The sequence below is a fragment of the Myotis daubentonii genome, chromosome 16, assembly GCF_963259705.1.
Source record: "Myotis daubentonii chromosome 16, mMyoDau2.1, whole genome shotgun sequence".
Taxonomy (NCBI): Eukaryota; Metazoa; Chordata; class Mammalia; order Chiroptera; family Vespertilionidae; genus Myotis; species Myotis daubentonii.
Genome location: NC_081855.1, coordinates 11,136,318 through 11,153,687, shown reverse-complemented (window position 1 = coordinate 11,153,687; position 17,370 = coordinate 11,136,318).

Genomic DNA, 17,370 nt, shown 5'->3' with positions numbered 1-17,370 from the left:
TTATCCAAAATGGACAAGTATTTATGTAAAAATTTTTTCTTAAAGCATTATTTTTAATAGTAAAAATATTGGAAACACGGAATTTCCAATAACAGAGAAAAGCTAAACCAACTACAGTAATCCACAAGCTTGACTACCCTGAAGTCATTCAAGATGATGTTTTCTAGCAGTGTGTATGGTTGGGAGTATCTTTAATGAGTAACAATGTCATATGAGATAAATAAAGCAGGATATCCTATATAATAAAAGCATAATATGCAAATTGACCAAAAGGCCGAACAGCGGAATGACCATCCGGACGACCATCAGGGACCATGCTATGACACCCACTGGCGCCAGGCCAACCAAGGCTGGTGCGATGTGATTGGTTGGGGGCCCCGGCCATTGCCCCATGATCGCCCCGCCAAGGGAGGCCCAGGCCACCAGCTGGCAGGGCGATCAATGGGGGTGGGCAGGGGGGAGGGGGACTCCACAATTGCCCCAAAGAGGGAGGCCCAGACCACTGGCCAGCAGGCTGTGGCGGGTGGGCAGGGCCTCCGTCTGGGAGGGAAGCCTGGGTCCCAGGTGTAGGAGGGAAGCTGGTCCCGGCAGCTGGGGGAAGGAAGGCCTACTCTTGCATGAATTTTATGCATAGGGCCTCTAGTGTATATATAATTAACCAGGTTTTATAAAATACATATATAAATTTACGTATAACTGTGCACACAAAAAATTGAAAATATAATCATATAAGTGTTCACCATGATTGTCTTGAGGTGGTAAGATTCAAGTAATTTTTATGTGCTCATTATATTTTTCTACAGTTTCTAAATTTTATATGATAAGTAGGCATTAATTTCTTATTCAGAAAGGAAAAGATAATATATTTTAAAAGCCCTTTGAGTTAATGCACAAAAGTCATTAAAAATTAAAAAAAGAAAAAACTTGGATGAATGATAGCTGTAAATAAATCATGTTTGTATGACAGTTCTTAATTAGGTGGAAATAGCAGTACTTAAAAAAACTTTCTTGGGTTAAGTTTTAAAGCTTTTGATTCATAAATTCCAAGCTAAGTACTAGAGCTGTCAGGCCCCCCAAATCAATCACTGAGTATCCAGGCCACTTTATTTTATGACATTTTGAAATGTTATTTCACCAATTTAGGGGCTGGAGATGATCAAGATGATAAAGAAGTGAATTTTACAAACTCTTCGGGCCAAAATTTATTTTTTCAAGGACGTATTTATGTTTCTTTCCTCTGAAACAGGGCAGTCTCTTCACAGAAGGCCAAGCCAAAAGAAAGATGTTAATGGCCCATGAAGAGTTTGAATAGATTTCCTAATCTGTAGGACAGCTTCAAAGGAGAGGCCCAGCCCCCAAGGCCTGGGAGAGGGTAGCAGGGAAGGGCTGGGGAGGACCGCCCTGAGGAGGAAGTGGTTCATGGTCCCCGTAGTGCACTGTTCTTGCTCACATTTGCTTTAACAGTGCTGAGGCAGAATATTCAAGTGGAAAGAACAGACTTCGTAGACGGGTGTAAGCTTGGCGGAGCTACCTGGAAGCTGTGTAACTACTTTAAATGTTTGTGTCACCTTTCTGAGCTTTTGTCTGTGTGATAAGACTTCTTACAACCCTGTGAGAAATCTCCACTTTTTAAAATATCTGCAATAAAATTTTGTTTTCAATGTCAAAACCCTGGTGAGCCGAGCTGAATACATCTATGGACAGAATTAGTCTCATGGGGATCACTATGTCCTTGGAACAAAGAACTTCACCTCGGAAATCAATCACTGGTTTGACTCCTCCTTTCCAAACTCTGTGACGTGGGGCGTGACAGCTTTCTTAAATGATGGTGTCTGGCTCTGTAGTGTGGGGATGGTAAGACTGCCTTACCTCGGGCGAGTTTGGGAGCAGTAACTGAGATCATCATGTTAGTACACCGCCCAACTCAGAGTAAGCACTCAGCCACGAGAGTGTTACTGTTGCTGCTGCTGCTGCAAGTCTGCCTGGAGAAGTTGATGGGGGCCTGGAAGAGGAGGAAATGCGTGAGGAACACCTCTCGGGAACAGGAAGAGTTTGTCAACATTCATACATTCAACACCTACTATGTTCCAGGCTCTGTGTCGGTTCTGGAAATCCAATATTTAACAAAACGGTCTCTGTTCCCGTGCAACTTACATTCAATTGGAGGAAGGTGGAATTTAAGTAATATGCTAGTGGTAGAGAAACACTGTGAAGAAGAAGAAATCAAGCGGACAAAACCCTAATGTCCATTAAGCGGGATGTGACTCAAATAGGGTATATTCATGGAATAGATACAGGAGGGAATAAGATAGGACCACAGCTACACACACAACATAGATGGTGCTCCCCAGCACAATGGTGAGTGAAAGAAGCTGATACAAAAGAATATGGTTTCAATCACATAAAGTTGAAAAGTGGGCAAAACTAATCCTTACTGCTTAGGGACCCCTATTCACTGGGGCAGGACTCAAGAAAGTCAGAAAAGTATGATCACAATTGTTAGGATATTGGTAATCTCTGGGGGGAGTTGAGGGGATACCATCAGAGAGGGACATCAGGGGGCGTCTGGGGTGCTGATAACGGTCTATTTCCTTATCTGAGTAAATATAAACGGGGCGGCTGTTAAACTGCCCACAGATGTTTTATGTATTTGTCTGCAGGTATACTTCACAAATGTTAAAATGTATTAAAAGGAAAAAGCAGATGTGAACACAGAATGAAAGTGCACAGAAGAGTTTGAGAAAGGAAGGAGAAATTGCTCATGCAAAGCAAGGAGCTATTCTAGAAACAAATGCTCGGTGTAGCCAGAGCAGAGCTTGTGAACAGAGGTGCAGGCTGATGAAGACAGTGCTAAACAAAATTATAACTTTATGGCTGAAAAGGAAGGGTTTACCAGGCCATCGCTAGAAGAAAACAAAGAAGAAAGAGGAGGAGGGGGAAGGAGAAGAAGAAGAAAGGGGGGGGCGGGGAGACCAGTCTTGGGCAAGGAGTCTAACTCACAGCAGCATGGCTAGGCAGGAAAGATGGGCCTGCTGTCCCTGGGTTTTGCAAGTCTGTGTTTATACATCAAGTGGGAGGGGGAGAAAGAGATAAGCTGTTCTGAAGGATTTACATTCGCAGTTCTTGGCTGAAAATTAGTATCTACTGGGTGTTTCTTCACCTAAAAGGATTTATTCAGGAAAAAGAAGGGGTTGCCACCCAGCGCACAGACATGGTAAACCACGTGCACACTCTGGCCTGTGATTGGTATTTATCTCAGGGAAGAGGACACCAAGGGAAGGGGAAGTTAGCACCATAGAGCTTTATTGTCAGCAGAGAGCTCTTCCTGTGGAGGTCCCACGAGACTTCCATAAGCCCTAGCTCTCCCCATAGACCTTCGGGACAGACTGTTTTTTTCGTGACCCGGTTAGTCTTTATCACAAACAACGGGGGCAGGAAAGGGTGAAAGGACCTGGCTCCTGGCAGGCCCGGAGTCCTAGGAAGGAGTGCCTGCTCGCTTGGATAGCTGTGGACAAGTCCAGAAAGTTCATGTTTAAATAAACAGAGGTTCCTAGGGTTGGAGGCACCTGGCTAGTCGTCCTTTAGACAGCAGTTCTCAACCTGTGGATCGCGACCCTTTTGCGGGTCAAACGATCCTTTCACAGGTGTCACCTAAGACCATTGGAAAACACATATATAATTACATATTGTTTTGTGATTAATCACTATGCTTTGATTATGTTCAATTTGTAACAATGAAAATACATCCTGCATGTCAGACATTTACTTTACGATTCATAACAGTAGCAAAATTACAGTTATGAAGTAGCAACAAAAATGATTTTATGGTTGGGGGTCACCACAACATGAAGAACTATATTAAAGGGTCGCAGCATTAGGAAGGTTGAGAACCACTGCTTTAGAATAATCACGGAAATAGCCACCTGGAAATTTACCCCAAATTCCAACCTACAAAGAATTTTTTTTCTTGTCATTAGGAAAGAGGAGAAGAGGTGGGCAGGGCACAGATTATGACAAAGTGTGTGCCATCCCATGACGGAATGTAGATCAGTTCTTGCAAATGGTGGGAACCACCAGAGAATCTGCAATGCCCCACCAGGTGCACTGTGGTGGTCACTGTTCAGGTGGGACCAGGGGCAGGCACGTAGACGGAGGTTCTTCCCGTAATCATGTGAGATGCTGTGGCGTTGGCACAGAGTGGTAGAGAGGGCTACAGACACCCTCAGAACAGGAACTTCTCTGACACAATAAACCCTCGGGTATGAGTACAGGACGGGCAGTGGGCTGAACTACCAAGTGCTAAAGCGCGTATTGTTGGGAAAATGGGCAGCAGATGTTCAAAGAAAGGAGATGACTGTGTGCACTTAAACCTTTGATAAAGGATTTTTTAAAGATGGGGATTGAGTTGGACTGCAAGGGAGAAAGGGACAAGAGAAAGGGGGCTGGGAATGGTCAGGGTTCCAGGCAGTCTGGCAAGAAATTGCAGGTGCGGGAGGTGGTGAGAGAAGGGGATGAGAAGCATTTCCTTGTGGGGGTACGGGGATCAATTGAAGAGTGATTACAATACCTCAGAGTCATCACTTGAGTCCATTGCTTTTCCTCTGTGACCAGAAGTTTAAGGCTTATCTTCCTACTTTCACAGGCACAGTCTGAGTCAACATTTGCATCCTCTCTTCACACGTGGGTGCCTGTGCAACCTTCCTGCCAGTGTCCCCTGGGTTGTCAGTGGTGGGGAGCAGGGCAGGAGTGGGAGGTGCCAGGGGGTGTACCTGGTCGGGGCTGGGCCAGCTCAGGAACTCACCTGGGGGGTTAATCCCAAGAAGGGCACTGCGTGTGGCAACCAGATGTCCACAAGCTGCCAGGCAGCGGGAGGAGAACTGCAGAGCACAGGCTGGCCACCCTGCTGGGCTCAAGGCCCGGGCTAGAGAGGAAAGTGCATAGCAGAGTTTGAGAAAGAGCTGAATGTGTTACCTGAACACAGTGGAGTCCATGGCATTGTCTACTCCAGAGCAAATATGAAATCCTAAAGCAGGTAAATGAGGCCAATGGGCAGGAGGGACTCCCATAGCTCTGAGGTCACTGGGTTTATTGGATTTACCCTGGAATACAAAAGCCTAGCTTTATGCAAAGGGGATATTCACCAAAAATGAACCTGAGACTTAGATATTCGTCCTGCCTTGATGGACATTAACTCAGGAGGGGTGAGTGAAGGAAAGCAATGTTTATCAAATATTGGTTGTGCCAGATGGTATGATAAGTATTTTGCAGATAAAATCTCTTTTAATCCTTATAAACCTGTTAGGTCAGTACCATGGATTCCAATCAACTGTTAAGGAATCTTGGGTTCAGAGAGATTTAGTAATTTCCCCAAGGAAACAGAGATAGTACATGGTGGCACAGAGCTCCAAACCTGGAGTGGAACGGGCTGAGCCTGCAGAGAGAAGGTGTAAGAAACTCAAGTTGTGAAAACTGAGGCAAGAAGGGACTGATACTGTGAGACTGAACAGCACTCCCCATCCTCACAGACTTCTAGGTTCCTCTTCTCCTGTGTCCCCATGGAACCGATGGTCAGCCCAACAAGACAGGAGTAAATGGTCATCTGGGCAGAAGACAAAGACCCAAATGGAGCTTTACATTCAGGATAATCAAAATGGCACTTGTAGGTCTTGAATAGAGCTTATTATTCTTGATATGTAGGATATAGATGATATAGATATAGATATAGATATAGATATAGATATAGATATAGATATATAGATATAGATAGATATAGATATAGATATAGATATAGATATAGATATAGATATAGATATAGATATAGATATATAGATATAGATAGATATAGATATAGATATAGATATAGATATAGATATAGATATAGATATAGATATAGATATAGATATAGATATAGATAGATATAGATATAGATATAGATATAGATATAGATATAGATAGATATAGATATAGATATAGATATAGATATAGATATAGATATAGATATAGATATAGATATAGATATAGATATAGATATAGAGATAGAGATAGAGATAGATATAGATAGATATAGATATAGATATAGATATAGATATAGATATAGATATAGATATAGATATAGATATAGATATAGATAGAGATAGAGATAGAGATAGAGATAGAGATAGATATAGATATAGATATAGATATAGATATAGATATAGATATAGATATAGATATAGATATAGATATATAGATATAGTTATAGATATAGATATAGATATATAGATATAAATGATAGTCCATCTTATTGAATGAGCTTGTCAGATTTTAATGGTTATCAACTAGATGCTTTACAATTACCATGTTGTGATGAGGGTTAATTTAATGGTGTATCACACTATACTAAGTCACCAAACACCAATTTAAAACACCTGTCTCTTGACACACATAATATATTGTGCTGATACTGCATAAATACCTGCATCTCTACGAGCCTGATAAACCTTAAAAAACAAACATTTAAGACGACGATGTTCTGGTACCATTGAGCATATATTTCTACCCATGGATCATTAAGGGGGAAAAAGCTAAATTGGCATAATATTGAAAAAAATCGTATACACAATAAATGATGATTAAAAACTCAATAAGAGGATGCAATATTCCCCAGAGTCCCCAGTTCTGCTACGACTTTTCTCTGGCTTCCAAGTTCAGCCCACCCTTCTGTGCTCTCAGATGCTGAAGGATCTTATTCAGTCTGGTGGTGCCCATACTGTGACATTTGGGGAAGCAGCCCAACTGGAAAAGCAGGAGTTAGTCGGCCAGCCAGAGTCCTGCCCCAGCCACCACCTCCCCCAGGCCCTCATTCTTAACATCCATGTTACTGTAGCAAAGTGTTTCTCCTTAGTTTCTCAGCTAAGCTTCAGCATTAATATCCACCCAAGTGTTTAAGCCATAAGCCTGTTTGTCATCCCTGATGCCTCCTCACCCCCTAAATACCTTCAATAGACCTGCCACGGTTCCCATGACTTCCCCCAACCTCCAATCCATCGCCCTAGTCCAGCTACCATCATCTTTCATCTGAGTCACTGCAACAGCCCCAAGTGACCCCTTGGTCCCTCCTCCTCATTATTCCAATCTATTTTCCACACAGCAGCCAACATCATCTTTCTAAAGTGCTAATCTGATTGTAACTTGATTTTCTTCCAAGTTCCATAGCCTTCCAAGTTCACGCTTTTCTTTCATAGCCAAATGAGATAACTAGGACAGCACTGCAGGAGTCCAGGCTCTTGACTCTCATTTCTGAGGCATAAGAAATAAGAAATTTCCTGAGGGAGCCTTGTGGTACATGCCTTCTCTCTCTTACTCAATCCCCAAACCCTCGCTTTATTCCCAAAGATCTCTGATATTTCATTGCAAAGGTTCATGAAGCCCGTAGTGGTTAAAAAGTCTTTGGGGTTGCATACTGGAAAGGAATCAGAGCATCTCCCAGTAACAACTTAAATTGGGTAACAATGTATGGGTAGAATTGTATCCCCCCCAAAAATTGGGTTGATGTCCTAACTCGTGAATGTACTTGTGAATGTATCCATATTGGGAAACAACATGCAGATGTAAACAAGTTAAGCTGAGGCGCTTAGAGTGGGTCTAATATGACTGAGGTCCTCATCAGAAGAGGGAAATTTGGAGTCAGACACAGACAGAGAGAAGAATGCCATAGGAAGACAGACACAGAAGACGATGGCCATGTGAAGGCAGCGGCACAGACTGAAGTTTTGTTGCCACAAGCCAAGGAAGCCTGGGCTACCAGAGCTGGAGGTAGCGAGGAAGGATCTCAGCTAAAGGCTTCAGAGGGAGCATGGCGCGGCTCACACCCTGATTTCAGAAAGCTGACCTCCAGAACTGTGAGACAATACATTTCTGGAATTTTAGGCACCCAGTTTGTGGCCCTTTGTTACAGCAGCTACAGGAAGCTAACACCCAGGCTTAACCACTCCTCCACCATAAGGAACCTACACATCTCTCTCTTGGGACCTGGCCTCTCTCCATGCCCCGGGAGGACACTCTCAGAACCAAGTTTGCCTCCATGAATTCCCCTCTAGGCTTCTGTCTTCTCAATGCCTCTCTAGAGCCCATTTCAAAAAAGTAAAATCCTGTAATTCATTTTTTCTCTGTCCAAGGAAATCACCTTTTACATTATTTTTCAGTAACTTAAACTTTCTTGTCATTTTCTCTCACCCAGACTTAGCCCAAAGCCTTCTCTTTTCAAAACCCAAAGTCTTTGTTTCTTAACCATACAAAAACTAAGTTTCCTGCCCTCATTAAAAGCTAGATTTTAAAATATCACCTTTTTTATCATGTAAAAGTGTGTTATCACACGTCTCTTTAAAATTTGTATCCCTTTTCCCTCAGGATATAATCTAAGCCTCTTATTCTTTCATTCAACAGATAAGTAGGAACTTTTAAGTTGCATTCTCAGAGCTAAAAGTTCATTTAGATTGGGGATTGCTCCAATTATCTATTATTGCATATCAAACCACCCCAAAACTTAGTGGCTTAAAACAAAAAGCGGTTATACTAGTAATCTCTCTCAATTTTATTGGTTGACTAGGCTCACCTAGGCATTTCTTCTGTTCCATACGATATTGACTGTAGCTGCAGTCGGCCGGGGGCTTGAGTGGCTAAAACACCCGAGACATCTGACTAATGTGGCTGGCAATTGAGGCTACCTGTCTACTGGGAGCTCAGCTGAGACTGTTGACTAACATGCCTACGCATGACCATGTGATCTCTCCAAGGGTTTGGGGCTACTTAAGGAATGACAGCTGGGTTCCAAAGGGAAGCATCACAAGAGTGAGTGGATGTTTTTAGCGAGGAAGCAGCAGCGGCCAGGCCTATCAAGGGCTTGTCCTGGAATGGCCACAGCCTCGTTTCTGTTGTATTCCGTTAGTTAAAGCAGTCATAGTCAGTGTGAGAGAGGACTGCCCAAGAGTACAGCTCCCAGGAGGTATGGTTCACTGCGTAACCATCCACCACAGGCAGTTAGAGAAGACCTCCCTGAGGAATTCATACAGGTGGAGTGTTGAGATCTGAGAGAAAAGTATGAGTTAGCCAGGCAAGGAATTGGAAGAAAGGCATCCACAAAGACAATGTAACCCCCCACAAGAGCTAAAAGAAGACTATTGTGGCTAAAGCATGGGGACCAAGGAGATGAGTGCTTAAATTACGCTGGACTTCCAAGACAAATAGTTAGGATTTATCTGAAACATAACGGTGGCTACTTAAGGGCTTTTAGCTGGAGGAGTGCACAGTCCAATCTGAGTTTTTAAAAGATCCCCCAAACTGTTGTGAGCAGAATAGATTGGAAAGAGCAGGAGGAACTAGGTGGGAGGTCAGGTAAAGCCACTGCAGGAGTCCAGGGAGACGGGATGTAGCTTGTACCAGGTGGAGGTGTCAGAGGGGGAATTAGGAAGAAGTGAATGAACTTGGGAGACTTTCTGAAAGTTGCCTTGATAGAACTTAGTGATGGATTGGAGATGAGAAATGTAAAAGAAAGAGGTGGCCAGGTAGGACTCCATGTTTTCTAGCTGGAACACTCCTGAGCAGGTGAGATTAGCGGAGAAGATTTAGTAAAGAGAACCAAGAGTTCAATCTGGGGCATGTTTTTATTTGAGATTCTTACAAATATATCCAAACAGAAGTGTCAGGTAGCAACTGGATTGAAGAGCCTTGAGCTCAAACGCAGTTGGGCTCCTGATAATGTGTGCAGTACAATCTTCTACTTATTTCTCTAGAACCACCACTCTCCCCTCCCCCACGCACTCCATGCTACATCCACATTGAACTGCAGTTCCCAACAGGCCGTCTTTGTTCACATCTAGATCTTTGAATATGATTCCCTCTGCCTCCCTGCCTGCCTCTAATCATCACCTGGCTACCTCCTCCCAGATTTGTAGTTTGACCCTACTTTTACGCTATACTACCCTAAATCAGGTTAGGTACGGCTGTCCTGGTTTCCCACCGCACCTTGTCATGGCCCCTGTCTCACTGCATTCAGGTTACATCTTCAGCTCCTCCATAGAATATGAATTCCTTGAAGTAGGAAATGTGTCTTATCTAGCATTGTGTCCCTAGCAACAGTAGGCACTCAACAAATATTTATTGAATGACTCAACCTATCTCTGACTGTAGCCTCTTCTTGCTCCAATTCATATGGAATATCACATCCAACATCAACTTCTCTGAACATCCCTCCCATCACACAACTCCCCTTCTCAAGAACTTCCAGAGCCTTGCTGGTGTTTACTGCTTCCAATGGAGGTTTGGTGTCCTCTGTTATCTCTTCTCTTGCAAAGTATATGGAAAGAGAAACCACAAAAGGCCTAGATGTTTTGAGGTCAGGATTCCATGGAGGAACTGTAACAGCTTCTACATAGCAAGGGGGACACTGGAGTGGGGGCACGGGGACCTCACGGGGATACACAAGGAGCCTCAGAGGTGCTGGCACAGGTATAAAGGCAGAGGCAGGGTCTTCAGCGCCTTGCATTCACCTTCCTCAAGAACTAGGCACTTAGTTCCCATGAAAATAGACTGCTGGATGGGACCAAAAACATCTCAAGCTCTCAAGTGGGAGCTACAGGCTTTGTACCCACAGATATGTTACAACAGCAGACTTTGTGCAATAACATAACAATCTTTCATGCCTAGTAATAATAAAAATGAGAATGGAAAAATAAAACTAGATGCTAATGATAGGAACTATGGGTTTAAATAAGCTTATTATTATTGAGAAAATGATGGCCAGATGGAATCTTTAACCTTGAATGGCCCATCAGCAGACTTTAGGGAGTCAGTATGTATTCAGTTGTGAAGGATGAGAAACAAGTAATTATCAATCATATGCAAAATGCTGAAAATATATATTGTTGAAGACTGAATCTAGAAGATGAGGTAAAATTAGAGATTTAAAGGATTTTAGCTCTTTATAAAAAAATCGCTTATGATACACAAGTCTATCATTCTAGGAACACACTATAGATGAGGGCTTGGGGGCTGAGTGATAAAAGAGGGCCCAGTGGTCAGGGGTGAGGGATGCGGGGCATGTGGCCACTGTTTGAAATGCTAAGGTTGACTGTGCCAGGGTTTCCCTTAAGGGAGATTCAGAGTGATGAGGGGTGACTGCTAGGTGCCTGACTTTATTGGTGAAGAGTGTCGTGCAGAGGAAAATGTACTGGATTTGAAATTCAAGCTCTGTAGCTTTAAAATGTTATGAAGGCCATCAACACCTTACTTTCGCACGAATCACAGTCAGCTGGAATGCTTGTTAAACCCTGAGTTCCTGATTCAGTAGGTCAGAGGTGGGGCCCGAGAATCTGCATGTCTACTAAGTGCCCAGGGGAGGCTGGTGTGGCCCAGAAACCACACTGTGAGAACATGCTCTCAGGCGTGGCTGCGCGTGGGAATCACTGTGGAGCTCTTTCTTTTATTTTCTTTTATTTTCAAATTGTTTACAGCATTATTGGGATATAATTGACACATAATATTGTATACGTTTAAAGTGTACAACGTGTTGGTTGGATATATGTATGAACTGTAAAATGATGGCCCCCATTGCACTAGCTACCGCCCCCATCCTGTTGTTAGCAGAGAATTGAATTTCTCTGTTGGTAGTGGAAGTGGGGTTCTTGGGGCCCTGCTGGAATGGGCACTTCCAGAGGCCCCCCCCAGGAGGATTAGATGTGGTAAAAGGCTTTATTTTTGTGGAGTTACATTTCTCGGTTGCCAAGTCCCATGTTTCTTAATCCAGTCCTGAAAAATGGGGTTCAGTAGAGCCAGAAGGAGGGCCAGTGTCCAGAGCGTCTGTTTCATGGTGGAACTGAGTCCGGTACGGCATGAGGCTAATCACAGTCCATTAGTCCATGTGTGGAGTCCACATGGCCATGAGCCCAGGAGTGCAGGAGAGAGAGAGAGAGAGAGAGAAAGAGAGAGAGGGGGTTCCTTTGTCCCGGAGTTTAAATATTCAGGTGCTGTGCTCTTGCAGTGGCCATGCCTATTCTGGCCACTAGTGTTCCCAGTGTGACTGACAAGTAAGCACCTTCCCACATCACCCAGACCCCACCGGGCATGCGTCTATTGTCCAGTCCCTTCCCCCAGCGACCTGCGGGGAACAGACTTGGAGAGTGTTAACTGCAGCTTCCTGGCAAAGCTGTGTACATGGCATGTCTACATTCTCTAGTCTTCCCTTTCCTCCTGTCCTGTTAGTAATAACCAGGTTATTATAACAGGATCACTGTCACAGAATTTTTTTTTTTTGGTGTGTGTGTGTGTGTGTGTGTGTGTGTGTGTGTGTGTGTGTGGTAAGAACAGTTAAAATCGATTCTCTTAGAAACATTCAAATACATGATACAGAATCCTTAGCTATACTCACCATGCTGTGCATTAGATCCCCCAACTTGCTCAGCTTAGGGCTGAAAGTTTGTGCCTTTGACCAATATCTCCCCACTTGCCCTCCCAATATTCCCCAGCCCCTGGCAACCCCCATTCTGTTGTTTCTCAGAGTTTGTCTTATTTAGCTTCCACATATAAGAGATCATGCAGTATTTGTTTTTCTCTGTCTGACTTATTTCACTTAGCATACGCCCTCCAGGTCCACCGTGGGAGCTTCTTACAGACACCAATGCTGGGGCCTCTCCCCTCGATCTACTGTCACTTATCTGAGGTGTGTTCGGGCTCAGCATTCTTAAGTCCTCTCCGAGCCATTTGAGTGTTTGGCCAAGCTTGAGAATTGCTGTTCTAACCTGTGCCATTGGGTTGATAAGTGGATGTTACGTTTGTTTTATTACCATTCTGTAGAAAAAGCATCAAATGGATGGGTAGCAACGTTGAGTCAGCACTCAAGGCCCACACATTTCACCTGCTGGCCTGTGCCGAGGCTCGAAGGAACCGTCTCTCTATCATTCTGGCTTTTGAAAACCAAGCGTTCACGGAGGCTTGCCTTCCCACCTGACCTCCACTTCCGCAGGCTGTTCCCAAAATGCCAGGCTCATTTCCAACCTGGTCTCGCCCAGGTGTTTCTCAGTGCGACCAGTCTCCCGAAATGTGAGGAAGCCCTCGGCGCTACTGGAGATCATGCTCCTGTTTGGGACACCAGCGGCCCTGGGCAAGTGGCCCCTCCCCAGTTCTTTCACCTTCCCGGCAGGATGCAGCTCTTGTAAGTGCTGGCCCCCAGGAGCGACCTTGGAGGCACGCGGGGAGCCTCAGGCTGGCGTGGCTAGAAATGAATTCATTGCTTTGATTTCATTGTATTTTTACGCTCACCTCCTCTTTATGGCCAGAGATCATGGCGTTTCACCTAAGATTATAATGTTTCCTTTTTAAATGAAGTTTCAGTTATGTAATTAAGTCCCAGAGACCTGCTGTGCACCATGGTGCCTGTAGTTAACCAGACTGTATTGAATATTTAAAAACTTGCTATGAGGGTGGATCTTACCTTAAATATTCTTATCACAAAAACAAATAAGAGGGCAGGAAGAAACTTTTGGAGGTGATGACTATGCTTATGGTATTGATTGTGGTGAAAGTTTCATAACTCATCAAGTTGTGTACATGATATATACATTTTTGTATGCCAATCATAACTCAGTAAAGTGGTTTTTTGAGTCAGAACTCTTGGGGTTAAGCATTATCTTGTTAATTTGGTGTCAGCTACTTTAAAACTCAACCAGAAGGGGAAAGAGTGAGTGTTTAAACTAGTGAGTGGTAATCATGAACAATGTGCGCTAAATCAAAGGAAAACTCAGAGGGACACTGAGGCAGCTGAGCCAGAAATGCCCGGCTCTGCAGGCTTTTTGTCCTCTAGCTCCAGGGGAAGGTCTCTAAAAAACAGACACCGGAGACGGGAACACCACCCTGTGCAGTGCCCCAGCCACCAGTGCTCAGCTTCCATCACGCCTGACACGTACATGCCCGCACACGGCAGCCCCCATGCATCCACCCCGGCCAGAACCCAGCACTGAAAGGCTGCCCCACACAGTGGCCAGGGTGTCCTGGACTCACGCATGCACAGCACACCCTCTGGGGGAGCTATGCTCCTCCCAGGGCAGGAGGCCTCACCCATCCTGTATCCTTCAGTCACTCACAAAAATGTGCCCTGATGTTTGTGGATTGCTTGGATTTTGGATTGGACCCTTTATAATTTGACCCAGAATAGAATCTTGACCCTAAATGACCCTCCTATCTGAAAATTTCCTGTTTCAGTTTAAAGGAGGGAACAACTTCATCAAAAATTATCCAGCTTGGAGAGAAGGCAGGGGCTTGAAGAAGGAAGGGCTCATGTATGCTTTCCAAGTGCTTTGCTGCCCACCCTCCTCTGAACTTTTCTAGCTCGTGAGCTGGGCAGATCATGGGAGTGGCCAGAAAGAGAGGACAGGACGGAATTACGTGGAAGATGTGAAAGGTCAACCTGCCCACAGATGCCTTTGTGGTGTGTGTGTGTGTGTGTGTGCGCGCGCGCGCGCATGCGAGCACATGTGATTAGTTACTGAATAAAATATCACTTCCTTGTTGTTCTGCAACACAAAGCAAAACCAAAAAGTACCCACCAGTTGGTAAAATATATTTTATTTGTTCATACAAAGAAATAGTATCAATTACCAGAATTTCATTTTCCTAGAAACGTCTTTCTCTGTGTAAAATTAAATTGTGTTAGACATAGGACAAAATACGTGATTTAATTTTTGCACATGTTGGCTACTCTAACATCCAGGTTACAGGAGACGTTGCTCGAATTTTGCACAGTATTTCAGATTATGAGGCTGAATGAAACGCAGTCATAAATTAATGTTACAAAAGTGAAGAAAAATCTAACCACACCTTTAAGTTGTATTGACCATCCTTTTTGATAAACTGAAGAGAAAAAGAAAAGACAGTGATTTCTGCATCAGCATTTCAGATACATGTTAAAGTAGAACCTTGGTTTTCCTTTCTTATGAAAACACCCTGGCAGGATCTGAGACTATTTCTCCAACCATCTCACCTTTATCTGTCACTCAAAAGTACTTCTGAGAGGGTCCCAGGAGAAGGCAGCTTCTCCCCCTCCATCATCCAATTCCGTCACTACACCTCGATACCTTTCCAGGTGCCACCTACCAAGTCAACAGACCTCTGCACAAACACGAAGATAGGAACAACAAAATCCTCCAACGTTTTTGTTAATGTTTTCGTTTTTAATGAGAAAGAACAAAACTGAGAGGAATAAAGGGTCCCAATGACTATCAGAGTTCTTCCTGTAAACTGGAAGGAACACAAGACACACGCCAGAACAAACTGCCAAACATGAGCGGGTGTTTGTCTTATTTTCTGGCAGCTGAGGTTAAGCTGGTGGCCTTGCAGTTGCTAGAACAGGAAGGAACCCAAGGCTTAATTCAGTGTGTTGCCTAACTTCTCCAGGAGGAAGACCTGGGGCACAGGCCCTGCGACAGCTCTCACAGGATGGTGTTACTGTGGGGCAGGGGCCCTGTCCAGATCAGTCAGAACTGCAAGCTCGCAGACCCTATGAGCAGATGCGCAGGAAGTCTGATTTATTTGTTTTACACAGAAAAACTTGCTCTGGTCCTTCAGTGCTAATTATCGACATCTGTTGGGATTCCAGGATTTGACCCAGAATAGAATCTTGACCCACTTCAGTGTGTATGACTAAATGACCCTCCTTCTATCTGAAAACTTCCTGTTTCAGTTTTAAGGCAGGGAACAAACAACTTCATCAAAAATTGTCCAGCTTGGGGAGAAGGCAGGGGCTAGAAGGAGGAGGAATTCTATATCATGAGGGCAGATCATGGGAGTGTCCAGAAAGAGGACAGGACACAATTAAGTGGAAGATGTGAAGACTGACTTTTACCTTATGCTGTAACTGAAAAGGTGTTCTCAGTTTTATTTCAAATGAGCCATATATATATATATATATATATATATATATATATATATATTTGATTTCAGAGAGGGAGAGATAAAAATATCAATGATGAGAGAGAATCATTGATCGGCTGCCTCCTGCATGTCCCACCCTGGGGATCTAGCCTACAACCTGGGTATGTGCCCTAACCAGGAATGGAACCATGACCTCCTGGCTCATAGGTTGACACTGAACCACTGAGCCATGCTGGCTGGGTGAGCCATCTTCTATTATTATTATTATTATTATTATTGATTTTTAGAGAGAAGAATAGAGGGAGGAGAGAAAAAAACACATTGATTTGTTGTTCCACTTATTCATTCATTCAATTGTTGATTCTTATATGTTCCCTGACCAGGGATTGAACCTGCAACCTTGGTGTATCAGGACAATGCTCTAACTGAGTTACCTGGCCAGGGCTCAAATGAGCCTTCTACTGAAAAGATGCACAACCAGTTGGCACCCTATGCAGATATCTTTGTACCCAAGCAGTAAAGAGGGGGAAACCATATTACAATGATGGCAGTGCCCTAAGCACAGGTGCTGCCCTACTTGGTAGGGGCAGTAACAAAGCTGGGCAATGACTAGAACAGCTCAGGAATGCAGAGCCCGATTCCCTTCCTCCAACACAGAACCTAGTGGGAACACTTCTGCTGTTAAGCATAACCTTGCTAAATCGGGGTTAGGTCATTAACAAGACATCACCTGAAGACCAGTGACATCTCTGATCAGTTTCTAAAGATGAGTTGTTTTTCTCTTCATATAAGTTGTCTTGCTCTATGGGGCAAGTTATGCCTCACAACATAAAAAGTGTCCTTTGTAAATATCACAACCCAGCTATCATGACAATATGTATATCTTTCCACATATGCCCTGAAGAATGTATAACTCAAATGACAATTCTTTTATGGTAGAAGCATTCTGGTTTCGAAAATTGAGGATAAAGTGAATATGTCATTATGTGATATTGCTATGTGGTTACCCAATTGCCATTAACTAGTCATTGTAAAAGATCCCCGACTGCTCTCTCAACAGAGAGGTGTGGGGAGAGCATTCTGCGTCAGCAGCAACGAATCCGTCAGCCCCTGCCAGGGCCCGGCTAAGACAGGGACAGCTGCGCACACATCAGGCAGCACGGGTCCACTCTCCTAGCCCGTCCTTGCAGGGGCCACTCCTGCGTCTCACTGTTCGCTGTTGGCTGCACAGACCGTATTGTCAATCTGAGATGAGCTAGGAGTTCCAGGAGAGGAGTCCCAGGCATCACGCAGGAGGCAAGGCTTCCCCTCCCCTGCCGGCCACCTGTCCTGCTGCGGGCCTTCTCTCTTCTTCCACTGGGCTGTCAGCCCACTGGGATGTGCCCGCACGGCTGGCTCTGCACCTGGCAGCACCTTGGTGGACGCTGATGGCGTGGGATGCACCTGAGCCCTTTGGGTCTCGACACTGGG